The sequence below is a fragment of the Grampus griseus genome (assembly GCF_964374135.1).
Source record: "Grampus griseus genome assembly, chromosome: 12".
Taxonomy (NCBI): domain Eukaryota; kingdom Metazoa; phylum Chordata; class Mammalia; order Artiodactyla; family Delphinidae; genus Grampus; species Grampus griseus.
This window is the reverse complement of record NC_139006.1, coordinates 55,474,304-55,491,253: the sequence shown is the minus strand read 5'-3', so window position 1 is coordinate 55,491,253 and position 16,950 is coordinate 55,474,304.

Below are 16,950 nucleotides of genomic sequence, written 5' to 3'. Positions count from 1 at the left end.
TGTGAGAGGTTTCCATAGTGATATATGGACAAGTTATAATGGGATACCCATATTCTCCTCCTCATCTCTCATATGATGGTCTGAGGATTAAATGCCCATTGCCAATGACAGTAGATTTGTGGTTCCATTGTTGAAAAAAAGTGTATTTTCACAATAAAAATCTTAGTCGATGTTCTAGACTTAAGATATTCATCCCTCTGCTGAGACTTTCTCAGTATATGAATATGCTGATGATAAATGCAAATGTATAATTCTCCTCCATATTTCCTACTATTCAAGAGAAGCATTAAAAGATGATGACACCTGCTATATTTAGCCAATAATTATAAAACTTGAATTTATGGGATGAAAAAAAGCTCCTAGGGACCAGTAAGTACAGACTTATTTATTCAGTCCATTTTTTTGTTTTGTTTTTTAAAAATTTTTATTTTTGGTTGTGTTGGGTCTTCGTTGCTGCATGCAGGCTTTCTCTAGTTGCAGTGAGCAGGGGCTACTCTTGGTTGCAGTGCATGGCCTTCTTATTGTGGTGGATTCTCTTGTTACAGAGCACAGGCTGTAGGCATGTGGGCTTCAGTAGTTGTGACATGCAGGTTCAGTAGTAGTAGTTTGTGGGCTTAGTTGCTCTACGGCATGTGAGATACTCTAGAAACAGGGTTCGAACCCATTTCTCCTGCATTGGCAAGCAGATTCTTAGCCACTGTGCCACCAGGGAAGTCCTATTCAGTCCATATTTAATGAGCATCTTTTATATGGCAGGCATTGTGCATGGGCCAGGAGACAGTGATCTATAATACAGTTATGGTCTTTGCCATATTAGAGCTAGTATTTTGCAGAGAAGGTGTTGTACAATGAACTTTTATTTACTTAAAATAAAAGAAAACTATTGCAAAAATTGCTGTAAAGGAAAAATAGAGCTTTGTGATAGGAAATAGAGAATACTGCAGTAGTGGGAGCAATCTTAGACTGGGTGGTCAGCAAAGAGAGACTTCTCTGAGTACATGATATCCAAGTGAAGCCTTGGGTAAAGGAGCCAGTCATGCAAAGATCTATGGCAGAGCCTAGAGAGTGTAAGGGTTAAAACCCAGAGGCAGAAAAGAGGTTGGAAATTTTTAAAAGAGGCTAATGAATGACTGATTTCCAGGAGGAGCTAGAACAGAGTGTGCAAGGTTGTAAGTGGTATGAGAAAGGATTGGAGAGGCTGGATGTTATCATATCATGAGGAGCCAAATAAGTCATGTTCATGGGTTTGTACTTCATTTTGAGAGTGGTTAAAGATTTTCACCATAAGATTATGTTTTACATCATCTACTCTTTCTGCTGGCTGCAGGAAATGGATTGGAAAGGAATAAGAGTAAAAACAGGAAGTCCAGTGAGGAGAAAGTCATGGAACACAATTGTGGAGGCTCAAACAAAACTGATTCCACTAGAAATGGAGATGAATGGTCAGGTTGGTTAAACATTTTGGAGGCAGAAAAATCAAGATTTGCAGTTATGTGGTCTGTAGAAAGGAATCAAGGAAGAATCTTAGATGTCTGACTTGAGAAACTGAGTACTCCAATGGTATCACTTGCTATGACTGAGAAGACTCAAACAAGTCTGTATATGTTTACATAACTGAGCTCACATGTGTGTGTAAAGGATTATAGTTATACGTAAGATGTCTATGGAATAACTTTTAAGTAAATATGCCTGATAAGAATGTGGATGTAGTCATCTCAAATTTTGCAAAAAATTATGACCTAAAGACTTAACATTGCAAGTCCTTAGCATGTAGACAGTTTTGAAACCAAGTGAACAGAGACTATCTTTGGAGAAAATTTTTAGATAGTGAGAAAAGTAGAGACAAGGACAAATAAATAACAAACACATAAGCATATGACTAGATATAAAAGGATTCAGAAAATTTGTCATGAAAGTTTTCTCAGGAAGCTATTGGAAGATGTTTGCCACCAAAAGCAAAAGATAACCCACCAAAATGTAAACAAAAAAAGAAAAAGACATGTGCAATTTTAAATATTACATTAGTCACATTAAAAAAGTAAAAGAAACTGGTGACATTAATTTTAATAATATATTTTACTGATCCAGTGTTTTCAAAATATTATCATTTTAAAATTTAACAATATAAACAATTACTAATGAGATGCTTTACATTTGTTTGTTTAGTATTGTCTTTGAAATCTGTTGTGTAGTTCTTCAGTACATTTCAATTCATTCTAGTCATATTTCAAGTGTTCAACAGCCACATGTGGTTCCTGGCTACAGTACTGGACGTCAGGGGGCCAGAACATTTTGTATGAATGATCTGGCAGAGAAAAGAACATGAGATAAGGAATGATTTCCTCTATAATATTTTATCTTTCATAAAACCAAAAATACAAGGTTAGGATCTAGGGCATAAGGGGCTGGGGATTAGTCCTTGGAGGATTCCTCAAATGTAATAGAGAATTAAAAAAGAAATAAAAAAGGAGAAAGAGATGCAGATAGAAAAGATTTGTTCATGGAAATACAGAAGTCTTTTTTAAATTTTATTTTATTGAAGTATAGTTGATTTACAATCTTGTGTTAATTTCTACTGTACAGAAAAGTGATTCAGCTATGCATATATATATTATTTTTCATATTCTTTTCCATTATGGTTTATCACAAGATATTGAATATAGTTTCCTATGCTATACAGTACGACCTTGTTGTTTATCCATCCTATATATGCTAGTTTGCATCTGCTAATCCCAAACTCCCAATCCTTCCCTCCTCCACCCCACATAGGAATACCAAAGTCTTATTTAGAAAAATTCTAATTACTTCTTCAAGTATGTGGCAAAATCAACCAAGTGGCATGAAGATGCAGTTCCCTGTTCACAGAGAGCTTTCTAGGACGTTGCCTACTGCAGCATCATGAATTTGTGCTCAATATGTCGTATCTGATAACGGTACAAATTGGCTATCAGAATTTCTCTGTGTAGCCCTCTTCGAGGCATGTTGAGTGGACACGTAAGTGTTTATGTGACCTCCTCCTGTTTTCTTCCCCTTCTTCTGGCATTTCTATTTGCTACTCAGTGTTCTTAGAATTCAACAGTGGGCTTTCACAATCCAGTAGAATGCTGCTTCAATTTGAATCAAACAAAATGTTTTATTCTTTCATTGGCAGCTTTTGTGTGCGTGTGTGTGTGTGTGTGTGAGTGTACGTGTGTGTGTGTGTTTAAACACTACAATGTGTACTTTGGAGTCATGGTAGCTGTGTTCCAACTGGATCATGTTATTGGCATGAACTAAAAATTAATGTTGAACAATTGGTGGAGCTGCAGGATTTAACAGCTTCACAACCTTGGCTTTAAAATCTCCAGCCCTGCCTCCATATATTTAAACTCTCTGAGTAGAAAAAAAAAAGAAGCTAGAAAAACAGGAAATCCAGGGATGGTGGGAAGGTCATATGGAGCAAGATTGGGATGGAGGGCTGTCTTGTTGTGTTGAGAAAATAAAAAGACACGAGTTGAGAAGTCAGATTGTATAAAAGTTACTGTTTTGTATTTGTGTGTGAGGAGGAGGATAAAGCAATAGAACTGCTCTGTTTCCAAGAATGCCCAGGCTTTTAAGTACAGGTCAGTCCAAATCAATCCACACGGCACTCCCCCCAAATAAGGAAAACACTAAAACAGCTCTTGATGTAATTTATTCTTTCAGATCTTGTGGCAGAGTTTTCTAAAACTTTAAGCTCTGAGTCGCTTGCTTTCTTTTTTTTAAAGCTATATATCCCACTCACTTAACCCACGCTTTTTATTTTTAGTTTTATCTTTCTGATGAAAACTTGCAGATCATGAAGATCACATTCTCTGAGCAAGGTTAGCCTATGTGATTCCCAAGATTCACTTTCTGTTCAGCCTTCTCTTTAGTTGTTGTATTTTTTCTTTTTCTCTTCTCTGTATTTCCATGTTACCTCTTGGTTCCATAAATATTGCACAAATTTTGGTATAACTTCTAATGTACATATAATCTGAGATGTAGAGAGTGATACTTTGTCATTCTTTGTTACAAGTTCACTGAATAGGAGATGACAAGAGGAAATAAACAAAAAGTTAAAAGGCCAGAATTTTACATTATTTCTAAATTATTTTGGTTTATGCTTTCCTACTCCATTATGTACAGTCTAAATTTGGTCTCACACATGTTAGGCTTGTTCTTGAGAACAAGCCATTACTCAAATAGGTTTTCCCCTGCTTTTCACCCTTGCTAATGAGATAGCTTATCCCTAAGATGCCATTCAATTTGTACTCTATCATGGGCCATCCAGGATATCCAACCCTTTTTCCTTTTCTGAACTCCTGTTTCTTGAGGAATCCTAAAACAAGGCAGGGGGAAGCTATGAGTAAGATTCTGGATACTCTAGTTAGATAAGGCTCTGTGTGGATTCTCATTCTGATTTCTGAGTTATGCCACCTTGGTAAGTAATGTCAGATTCCTCATCTCTAAAGTCAATAATTCCTTAAAGTAATGTTGCGTGTAGTAAATAACATGTTGTTTGCAAATCAATGTGCATGTTCCCTCAATTTTAGCCAATGTAAGTAAGCCTTTACCACTCCTTGAGTTGTAATAAAGATAGCAATAGCAAGAAATGGAAGCGGACTTAAATATCATTGGGCATGATTTTTAACTAAGGATCTTGAGGATATTAATTTTACCAGGACCAAATGCAGCAATGGAGTTGAAGATAAAATCAAGATATTCAAACCCCTAATTCTGTGATCTTATGGTCTCCTAATTATCAATGTGAGAAGTCTCTGGTAAGAGACAGTGTCACACAGTGGATGGGGAACAACCTCTGTAGTCTGAATTTTATGGCGTTAAATCCTATCTCAAAAATGTCAAAATAATATGACCATGTATAATTTACTTTCGATCTCCAGCCTATTTCTTACCAGTATCTACTGCATAGGAACTCATTTGGGTTTTACAAAGTATATTTCAAATAAAACAAATGTCAGGTCATGACAGATAGAAGGGACCAAAGTAGTGAGGAGGAAGGAGAGTACCTTTTGGAATCAAAAATTCAGAGAAGGCTATGGGAGAAAAGAAGCTAAGATGGGGGTGAGTGTGATTTAATACCTAAGTAATTCTGTGTGTGGCCCGAAAGACCTATATTGGTTTCAGTTAAGAAGCATATTTAGAATAGCATGAAAAGGAAATTGTGAAAAATATCAGAAAACAGCAATAAAGAAATTTTTATATGATAAGATGTGCGTTTTTATTCATCTTCTTTTAAAATGTGTTTACATTTATATTTAGAAAATGACATATTGTAATTAAGTTTAAAACTCCACTAAAATTTTAAATAAAATTTATTAAAAATGGCCTATAAAAATTTAGGCTGTTTTCAATTCTGGAACAAAATAGTAAGCATCCAGTGTGCGTAGGTGTGTGTGTGTTTGGAACAATTCTATTGTCTATATGACAACTGCATGCTTGTAGAGTTTGTCTAAAAAAAACTGTTTTGAACTGTATTGTATTATTTTTCTGTTTTCCACCAAGTTGGGTGCTGTTGTCCCTTTTTTTTTTTTTTCTTTTTAACATCTTTATTGGAGTGTAATTGCTTTACAATGGTGTGATAGTTTCTGCTGTATAACAAAGTAAATCAGCTACAAATATACATATACTGCCATATCTCCTCCATCTTGTGTCTCCCTCCCACCTTTCCTATCCCACCACTCTAGGAGGACACAAAGCACGGAGCTGATCTCCCAGTGCTATGTGACTGCTTCCCACTAGCTATCTATTATACATTTGATAGTATATATATATGTCCATACCACTCTCTCACTTCGTCCCAGCTTACCCTTCTCCTTCCACATATCCTCAAATCCATTCTCTACCTCTGCATCTTTATTCCTGTCCTACTGCTATGTCCTTCAGAGCAATTTTTTTTCAGATTCCATATATATGTGTTTGCATATGGCATTTGTTTTTCTTTTTCTGACTTACTTTCCTCTGTATGACAGTCTCTAGGTCCATCCACCTCACTACAAATAACTCAATTTCATTTCCTTTTATGGCTGAGTAATATTCCATTGTATATATGTGCCACATCTTCTTTATCCATTCATCTGTTGATGGACACTTAGGTTGCTTCCATGTCCTGGCTATTGTAAATAGTGTTGCGTCTTTTTGAATTATGATTTTCTCAGGGTATATGCCCAGTAGTGGGATTGCTGGGTTGTATGGTAGTTCTACTTTTAAGTTTCTAAGGAACCTTCATACTGTTCTCCATAGTGGCTGTATCAATCTACATCCCCACCAACAGTGCAAGAGGGTTCCCTTTTCTCCATAGCCTACCAGAATTTATTGTTTGCAGATTTTTTGAAGATGGCCATTCTGAGCAGTGTGAATTGATACCTCATTGTAGTTTTGATTTGCATTTCTCTAATGATTAGTGATGTTGAGCATCATTTTATGTGTTTGTTGGCAAACTGTATATCTTCTTTGGAGAAATGTCTATTTAGGGCATTTGCCCATTTTTGGATTCAGTTGTTTGTTTTTTTTTTTGTTTTTTTTTTTGCTATTGAGCTGCTTGTATATATCGGAGATTAATCTTTTGTCAGTTGCTTCATTTGCAAATATTTTCTCCCATTCCAAGGGTTCTCTTTTCATCTTGTTTATGGTTTTCCTTGCTGTGCAAAAGCTCTTAAGCTTCATTAGGTCTCACTTGTTTGTTTTTATTTCCATTTCTCTAGGAGGTGGGTCAAAAAGGATCGTGCTGTGATTTATGTCATAGAGTGTTCTGCCTATGTTTTCCTCTAAGAGTTTTATAGTGTCTGGCCTTACATGTAGGTCTTTAATCCATTTTGAGTTTATTTTTGTGTATGGTGTCAGGAAGTGTTCTAATTTCATTCTTTTACATGTAGCTGTCCAGTTTTCCCAGCACCACTTATTGAAAAGGCTGTCATTTCTCCATTGTATATTCTTGCCTCCTTTATCAAAGATAAGGTGACCTTTTGAGTGTGGGTTTATCTCTGGGCTTTCTACCCTTTTCCATTGATCAATATTTTTGTTTTTGTGCCAGTACCATACTGTCTTGACTACTGTAACTTTGTAGTATAGTCTGAGGTCAGGGAGCCTGATTGCTCCAGCTCCGTTTTTCTTTCTCAAGGTTGCTTTGGCTATTCAGGGTCTTTTGCGTTTCCATACAAATTGTGAAATTTTTTGTTCTAGTTCTGTGAAAAATGCCAGTGGTAGTTTGATAGGAATTGTATTGAATGTGTAGATTGCTTTGGATAGTACAGGCATTTTCACAATGTTGATTCTTCCAATCCAAAAACATGGTGCATCTCTCCATCTGTTTCTATCATCTTTACTTTCTTTCATCAGTGTCTTATAGTTTTCTGCATACAGGTCTTTTGTCTCCGTAGGTAGGTTTATTCCTAGGTATTTTATTTTTTTGTTGCAATCATAAATGGGTTTGTTTCCTTAATTTCTCTTTCATATTTTCATCATTAGTTACAGGAATGCAAGAGATTTCTGTGCATTAATCTTGTATCCTGCTACTTTGCCAAATTCATTGATTACCTCTAGTCGTTTTCTGGCAGTATCTTCAGGATTCTCTACGTATAGTATCATATCATCTGCAAACAGTGACAGCTTTACTTCTTCTTTTCCAATTTGGATTCCTTTTATTTCCTTTACTTCTCTGATTGCTGTGGCTAAAACACTATGAAGAACAATAGTGGTGAGAGTGGGCAGCCTTGTCTTGTACCTGATCTTAGCACAAATGGATTCAGTTTTTCATAATTGAGAACGATACTGGCTGTAGGTTTGTCATATATGGCTTTTAATATGTTGAGCTAAGTTCCCTCTATGCCTACTTTCTGGATGGTTTTTGTCATAAATGGGTGTTGAATTTTGTTGAAAGCTTTTTCTGCATCTATTGAGATGATCATATGGGTTTTCTCCTTCAATTTGTTAATATGGTTTATCACATTGATTGATTTCCATATATTGAAGAATCCTTGAATTCCTGGGATAAATCCCATCTGATCATGATGTACGATCCTTTTAATGTGCTTTTGGATTCTGTTGGCTAGTATTTGTTGAGGCTTTTTACATCCATGTTCATCAGTGTTGTTGGCCTGTAGTTTTCTTTTTTTGTGGCATCTTTCACTGGTTTTCATATCAGGCTGATGGTGGCCTCATAGAATGAGTTTGGGAGTGTTCCTCCCTCTGCTATATTTTGGAAGAGTTTGAAAAGGATAGGTGTTAGCTCTTCACTAAATGTTTGATAGAAGTCTCCTGTGAAGCCATCTAGTCCTGGGCTTTTGTTTGTTGGGAGATTTTTAATCACAGTTTCAATTTCAGTGCTTGTGATTGGTCTGTTTATATTTTCAATTTCATCCTCTGTCAGTCTCAGAGGTTGTGCTTTTCTGAGAATTTGTCCATTTCTTCCAGATTGTCAATTTTATTGGCATATAGTTGCTTGTAGTAATCTCTCATGATCCTTTGGATTTCTTTAGTGTCAGTTGTTACTTCTATGTTTTCATTTCTAATTTTGTTGGTTTGAGTCTTCTCCCTTTTTTTTCTTGATGAGTCTGGCTAATGGTTTATCAATTTTGCTCATCTTCTCAAAGAACCAGATTTTAGTTTTATTGATCATCGCTATTATTTTCTTCATTTCTATTTCATTTAGTTCTAATCTTATCTTTATGATTTATTTCCTTCTGATAGCCTTGAGGTTTTTTTGTTCTTCTTTCTCTAATTGCTTTAGGTGTAAGGTTAGGTTGTTTATTTGAGTTTTTTCTTGTTTCTTGAGGTAGGATTGTATTGATATAAACTTCCCTGTTAGAACTGCTTTTACTGCATCTCATAGGTTTGGGGTCATCCTGTTTTCACTGTCATTTGTTTCTAGGTATTTTTTTTTTTTTCTGTATGCTAGGCTCTCACTGTTGTGGGCTCTCCCATTGCAGAGCACAGGCTCCAGACACACAGGCTCAGCAGCCTTGGCTCACAGGCCTAGCCGCTCTGTGGCATGTGGGATCTTCCCAGACTGGGGCATAAACCCGTGTCCCCTGCATCGGCAGGTGGACTCTCAACCACTGCATCACCAAGGAAGCCCTGTTTCTAGGTATTTTTTGATTTCCTCTTAGATTTATTCAGTGTTCTCTTGGTTATTTAGTAGTGTTTTATTTAGCCTCCATGTATTTTTAGTTTTTAGAGATTCTTTCCTGTAATTCATATATAGGCTTATAGCATTGTGGTCAGAAAAGATACTTGATACCGTTACAAGTATCTTAAATTTACCAAGGCTTGATTTGTGACCCAAGATATGACCTATCCTGGAGAATGTTCCATGAGCACTTGAGAAGAAAGTGTATTTTGTTGTTTTTGGATGGAATGTCCTATAAATATCAATTAAGTCCATCTTTTTTAATGTATCATTTAAAGCTTGTGATTCCTTATTTACTTTTATTTTGTATGATCTGTCCATTGGTGAAAGTGGGATGTTAATGTTCCCTACCATGATTGTGTTACTTTTGATTTCCCCTTATGGCTGTTAGCTTTTGCCTTATATATTGAGGTGCTCCTATGTTAGGTGCTTACTTACAATTGTTATATCTTCTTCTTTGATTTGTCTCTTGATCATTATGTAGTGTCCTTTTTTTGTCTCTTATAATAGTCTTTATTTTAAAGTCTATTTTGTCTGTTATGAGAATTACTACTCCAGCTTTCTTTTGATTTCCATTTGCATGGAATATTTTTTCCATCCCCTCACTTTCAGTCTGTAAGTGTCCCTAGTCTGAAGTAGGTCTCTTGTGGACATGATATATATGGGTCTTGTTTTTGTATCCATTCAGCCAATCTATGTCTTTTGGTTGGAGCACTTAATCCATTTACATTTAATATAGTTATCAGTATATATGTTCCTGTTGCCTTTTTCTTAATTGTTTTGGATTTGTTATTGCAGGTATTTTCCTTCTCTTGTGTTTCCTGCCTAGAGAAGTTCCTTTAGCATTTGTTGTAAAGCTGGTTTTGTGACACTGAATTCTCTTAGCTTTTGCTTGTTTGTAAAGATTTTAATTTCTCCATCAAATCTGAATGAGATCCTTGCTAGGTAGAGTAATCTTGGTTGTAGTTTTTTCCCTTTCATCACTTTAAATATGTCCTGCCACTCCCTCCTGGCTTTCAGAGTTTCTGCTGAAAGTTCATCTGTTAACCTAGTGGGGATTCTCTTGTATGTTATTTGTTGCTTTTCCATTACTGCTTTTAATATTTTTTCTATGTATTTAACTGTTGATAGTTTGCTTATTATGTGTCTTGGCATGTTTCTCCTTGGATTTATCCTGTAAGGGACTCTCTGTGCTTCTTGAACTTGATTGACTATTTTCTTTCCCAATTTAGGGAAGTTTTCAACTATAATCTCTTCAAATATTTTCTCAGTCCCTTTTATTTTTCTCTTCTTCTTCTGGGACCCTTATAATTCCAATATTGGTAAGTTTAATGTTGTCCCAGAGGTCTCTGAGACTGTCCTCAATTATTTTCTTTCTTTTTTCTTTATTCTGCTCTGTGGCAGGTATTTCCACTGCTTTATCTTCCAGCTCACTTATCCATTTTCTCCCTCAATTATTCTGCTATTGATTCCTTCTAGAGAATTTTGCATTTCCTTTAGTGTCTTGTTCATCGTCATTTGTTTGCTCTTTAGTTCTTCTAGGTCCTTGTTAAATGTTTCTTCTATTTTCTCTATTCTGTTTCCAAGATTATGGATCATTTTTACTGTCATTACTCTGAATTATTTTTCAGGTAGATTTCCTATTTCCTCTCTCTTTGTTATGTCTGTTGGGTTTTTACCTTACTCTTTCGTCTGCTGTGTTTCTCTGTCTTCTCATTTTTCTAACTTACTGTGTTTGCGGTCTCCTTTTCGCAGGATGCAGGTTCGTAGTTTCCATTGTTTTTGGTGTCTGCCCCCAGTGGGTAAGGTTTGTCAGTGGGTTGTGTAAGCTTGCTGGTCGGGGGGACTGGTGTCTGTGTTCTGGTGGGTGAGCCTGGATCTTGTCTTTCTGGTGGGCTGGACCACGTCTGGTGGTGTGTTTTGGTGTGTCTGTAACCTTATTATGATTTTAGGTATCCTCTCTGCTAATGGGTGGATTTATGGTCCTGTCTTGCTAGTTGTTTGGCTTGGGGTGTCCAGCACTGTAGCTTGCTGGTCCTTGAGTGGAGCTGGGTATTAGCATTGAGATGAAGATCATTGGGAGATCTTTTGTCATTTGATATTATGTGGGGCTAGGGGGTTCTCTGGTGGACCAATGTCCTGAACTCTGCTCTCCCACCTCAGAGTCTCAGGTCTGACATCTGGCTGGAGCACCAAGACCCTGTCAGCCATACGGCTGATAAGCAAAGTGAGAGAAAAGAAAAAGAAAGAAAGAAAGAAAGAAAGAAAGAAAGAAAGAAAGAAAGAAAGAAAGAAAGAAAGAAAGAAAGAAAGAAAGAAAGATAAAACAAAATAAAGTTATTAAAATAAAAAATTTATTACAAATAAAATGTAATAAAATAAAAGAAAGAGAGAAGACAGCAACCAAATCAAAAAATATATCTGCCAATGATAAGAAGTACTAAACACTATACTAATAAACACACACACACACACATAAAACAACAAAAAAACAAAAAACGGACACACAGAACCCTAGGTCAAATGGTAAAAGCAAAGCTATACAGACAGAAATCACACAAATAATCATACAGGCTCATGAAATGTGAAAAAGAGAAAAAAACACTATATATATATATATATATATATATATACAAATATATATGTACATATATATATACATATATATATAAACAAGAAAATGGAAGTGAGCATCAAATCTGTAAATAAATCTACTAGTGGTAATAAGCTCTAAATACTAAACTTAAATAAACATAAAACCAGAAACAAATTAGATGCAGAAAGCAAACCCCAAGTCTACAGTTGCTCACAAGTCCACTGCCTCAATTTTGGGATGATTTATTGTCTAGTCAGGTATTCCACAGATGCAGTGTACATCAAATTGATTGTGGAGATTTAATCTGCTGCTTCTGAGGCTGCTGGGAGAAAATTCCCTTTCTCTTCTTTGTTCACACAGCTCCTGGGGTTCAGCTTTGAACTTGCCCCTGCCTTTGTGTGTAGATCACCTGAAGGTGTCTGTTCCCCACCCATATAGGACAGGGTTAAAGTGGCAGCTAATTAGGGGGCTCTGGCTCACAGAGCCCAGTGGGAAGGAGGAGTATAGAATGGGTGGCGAGCCTGCAGTGGCAGAGGCCACCATGGCATTGCAACAGCCTGAGGCACGCTGTGTGTTCTCCTAGGGAAGTTGTTCCTGGATCATGGGATCCAGGCAGTGGTGGGTTGCACAGGCTCGTGGGAGGGGTGGTGTGGATAGTGGCCTGTGTTTGCACACAGGTTTCTTGGTGGCTGTAGCAGCAGCAGTCTTATCATTTTGTTCCCACCTCTGGTGTCTGCACTGATATCTGTGGCTTGTGCCCATCTCTGGAGCTCGTTTAGGTGGTGCTTTGATTCCCCTCTCCTCACTCACCCTGAAACAATGGTCTCTTGCCTCTTAGGCTGGTCCAGACTTTTTCTTGGATTCCCTCCTGGCTAGCTGTGGCTCACTAACCCTCTCAGGCTGTGTTCACACAGCCAACCCCAGTACTCTTCCTGGGATCTGATCTCCGTAGCTCAAGCCTCAGCCCCCAGCCCTTATCCACCCCAGTGGGTGAGCAGACAAGTTTCTCAGGCAGGTGAGTGCTTGTCGGCACCGATCCTCTGTGCGGGAATCTCTCCACTTTTCCCTCTGCCATCCCTGTTGCTGCGCTCTCCTCCGTAGCTCTGAAGCTTCCCCCCCACCACACCCTGTCTCCACCAGTAAAGGGGTTCCCTAGTGTGTAGAACTTTTCCTTCTTCACAGCTTCCTCCCAGAGGTGCAGGTCCTGTCCCTATTCTTTTGTCTCTGCTTTTTTCTTTTTTCTTTTGCCCTACCCAGGTATGTGGGGATTTTCTTGCCTTTTGGGAAGTCTGAGGTCTTCTGTCAGTGTTCAGTATGTGTTCTGTAGGAGTTGTTCCACATGTAGATGTATTTTTGATGTATTTGTGGGGAAGAAGGTGATCTCCACGTCTTACTCATCCACTATCTTGAAGGTCATCCCATGTTGTTGTCCTTTAACTTTTGTAAGTGTAAACATGTAACACACTTGAATTGAGCATTTTTGTTTTTAACCAGTTAAAGCTCCATTTTTCTTTTCTTTATTTTCTATTTTTTAGAAATGTTTTTCCATTTTCATAAACCAAACAAAAATTACTGTTAATTTCTCCCTGAAAGACATTGAAAGATGGCTCCCAAAATGAATGGTGCAAGGCAAGTTTACAAACTGTCAGGCTTTGAAGTGAAAATTAGTGTGTCATTCTTTCTGAAAAGAGCAGAGCATAGAAATGACTGCTGTAAGAGACTCTCAAGGCAAAATATATATTTTTAGATGAGGGGACAAAAATTAAACAATTGTTTTCTTCCTCACCTACTTCCCAAATTCTGTCAACACACTTATACTCACACACATCCATACCCAATTGAGAGGATTTTCCAACAGCACATTCTTTACTATTCTAAGAAACCAACATCCATGGGAATCAGATGGTGATGTAACTTAAAATTCCACTTGAAAAAAAAAAAAGATTTATTGACTAGCATAACTGGAGAGGGCCAGGTGGAAAAAATCTGACAGCAGTGCGATTATTTTTTTAATTTCCTAAAGCAGAAAGTGTTAATATTACTCAAAATTTGATGACCAAGTTGAGTAAGAAACTTCAGAAGCGTGAGCTAATATTTTCAAATAGAGTCAAGTATTGGTTTTATTTTTAGGCCAAAATTCCAGTGTCACTAAGAGCTTTGTACTGGCTGCTCTTTCAGGATCTTAGAATATTAGAGCTGTATATTCCTCAAAAATTATAAAATATAACCTTTTCATTGTTTAGAGTGGCAGAGGACTTGGGGTGCATATTGTTGGTGTTAGGCAGATTTGTTTGCAGTTCACACTTGCCTTTTCTTTTTAATAAAATCTTGAACAATTTACTTTGAGCCTAAGTTTTAAATAGCTGTAAACTGTATATGATAATCTAAATTCAAAGTTATGGATGAGTTGGAAGGATTTGATTATATAATAGTTTTGGAGCACATGGCATATTGTTGGGATCCATAAGGAGAGATGGGCTCATGCTGAGATAAGGAAACCAAGATCATCAGCATGGAAGTAGAATCTATTTTAGCAGATGATGTGGAATCTTCTTTTCTGAAACAGGTTTCATACTGAGAATACACAAATATCTTTCCTAGGGATAATTGGCACCAATAATTTTAGGAAATACATTTTCATATCCTCAATTTTGTATATGTGTTCTTCACTCTAAAATGGATCTTCCCAAGAAAGTACCTGAGGCCAGTTCTCGTATTTGCCAACTGTTCTTCTCCCACAAGAAAACTATACTCTTCATGGCACATCACACAGAATTTAAAACCTTCTAGAGATAATTGAGAATATTGTTATCCCTAAAGGAGGAGAATAGACTTTTCTTGTTATCCCTCTTTTGTACATATTTCTGTTATGGACAAAGTATGGGAATGGAAATGGTGATATTTTGGCTTAAACTGAAATGTTCTAAATTCTGATGTATGATAGAGGATGTAATCATTTTCTTTGAATGACTTTGACTCTTCCAAACACCAAACTACCCTAAAAGAGCACATTGTGACAAAAGGTGGGTCCTGTGAGAGCAAAGCTAAGAGTACTTAAGGGAGGAATTAAATGCAGTGGTGCCTTATTTCATCCAGACCAAAAACTCATATCAAGACTTTGTGACTTTATTTTCTATCCACCTAATTATCTATCTATTGTTTATTTACTTCTCATCCATTAATGTATCTATCCTAATAAAAATTCAGAGTGAGATGTTGTGAAGTTGAGATAGGTATGAACACTTTTATTTAAATTTAACAATAAAGCTAAATTTTTTCTAACAAAAGGATGATTATTATTGGGGTGATTGTTTTGACATTGATTGTTCTATGTAAGCCCTGCATTCCACATTAGCTTAAATGGTACTCACACCTTTTAAAAAAGACAATAATAAGGAAAATTGATGATAAACACTGTCTTATGGTAGTGATGAGTAATATTCATCCATGAATTCATGAACTAGTGGGGAAAAAAATAAAACCCATACCCATCTATTTCATTAAGAGATGCATTTCCAATGAGCATCTGCATTTTATGTTTAATATTGTTTATCAAAATTTGTGATCTATTTATATTATTTTGATCAATTGTGTATTAGTTCAATTATAATAACTCAATTGAGAAGAATTTTTAATTCTTGGAGTTTCACATTCAGAGAAATAAAATATTAAATTACATTTTACATACACAATTTTTTTGCAGAGAATGATGGTAAGATAATCAATAAAATACTTTCAAGCATAAAAATATATTAAATGATAAGATACTGTGGGGGATGTAGAATGGAAATATAAGTTCATGGAGAGAAGAGAAACTGAAAAATCTAATATTGCAATGGAAATTAATATCATCCACTGTTTTCATAATGATGGCAACTTTCAAATCATATAATTTAGATTATATTGCATACATTTAATAGAATGATTTAACAATTTTATATTTAAATGTCAGTACTTTTAATGCATTTATATTGTACTCTGTATCATAAGTATAAGCTTATGATAAAAACTTTTAATGTCAGTTTAAAAGTATGTGAGAGAGTAAATACTGTGAACCTATATATTTCTCTATAATTGCCCTGGTCAGGAACCCATATCTGTAAATAAAGGAAGTATATTCTACGTCATGCCAAAAAACAGCTTCATAGTAAAGTCTTTAAAAAAAGAAAGTCTACTGGTTTGGGTGTCTTGATAGATACTCTGTTTTGGTGAGCATTTTGGTATTCATTGTCATAAATTCTTTCAAAATATGTTGGAGCATTTTAAGGTTTTAAGTTGTGTTTAAGGCTTGTCCTTCACATGCCCAGTGTCATTGAACACAGCATTTGAGAATGTGCCTATAACCTCTCAGTGAAGTCTGGAACAGGGTGCCCTGTCTTTTGGCCTAAATTGAAAAATACCCTGTTTTATATTCAGTTTGGTACCACCAATCATTCTAAAGCTTTGTATCAGATCCCAGTTGTTCCCATAAGACTGTTTCATTTATGTCATTATCTAAAACTCTACTGTATATCCTCATAAAACTATACTGTTTGCCACTTCACAGCTCCACATTTTTATAAAGGGTTATACTTCACCATTCCCCTAAAGCAGAAGTCATTAAAGAAAGAGACCATTTCAAATATTTTAAATATTTTTAATCTTTCATAATATTTAAGGCAGTAGACATTCAACAAATCTCTAATGATGGATTGCTTGATCCCATTTGCCATATTTTTTTCACTGAACCTTCTCCTAAGTAATTATATTACCTCTTCTTTTCCTGTTATCAGAAACTTCTTAAAAATGAATCATTTAAAATGAAATTACTATGGATAATAATTTATGCCTACTGTCCTTTAATAGTCTGATTTTCAGAAAGATACTTTAAGTCCAAATAATGCAATTAGAATTGCTTCAAATTAGAAGGGGTATTGGACAAAATCAAATCTAACTTCCTCATTTTATGGATGAATCACAGGCCTTATGATTCACAGCCTCAAGGTCACATAGCTAGTTAACTAGAACTAGATTTAAGAGTAGAACTCAGTCTTCTGTCTTTTGATCAAGTGTTCTTGCTATAATAACATACTGCCTTTCAGACTATAAACCAGAGTTTCTTTTTTGATGAGCATGGTCTCAAATATATAACTTTGTAGTCACTTGTATATCCCCTGAATCCTTTAGCTTTTCTCTGCATAATAAAAAATAGGTTATGAATTGGAAT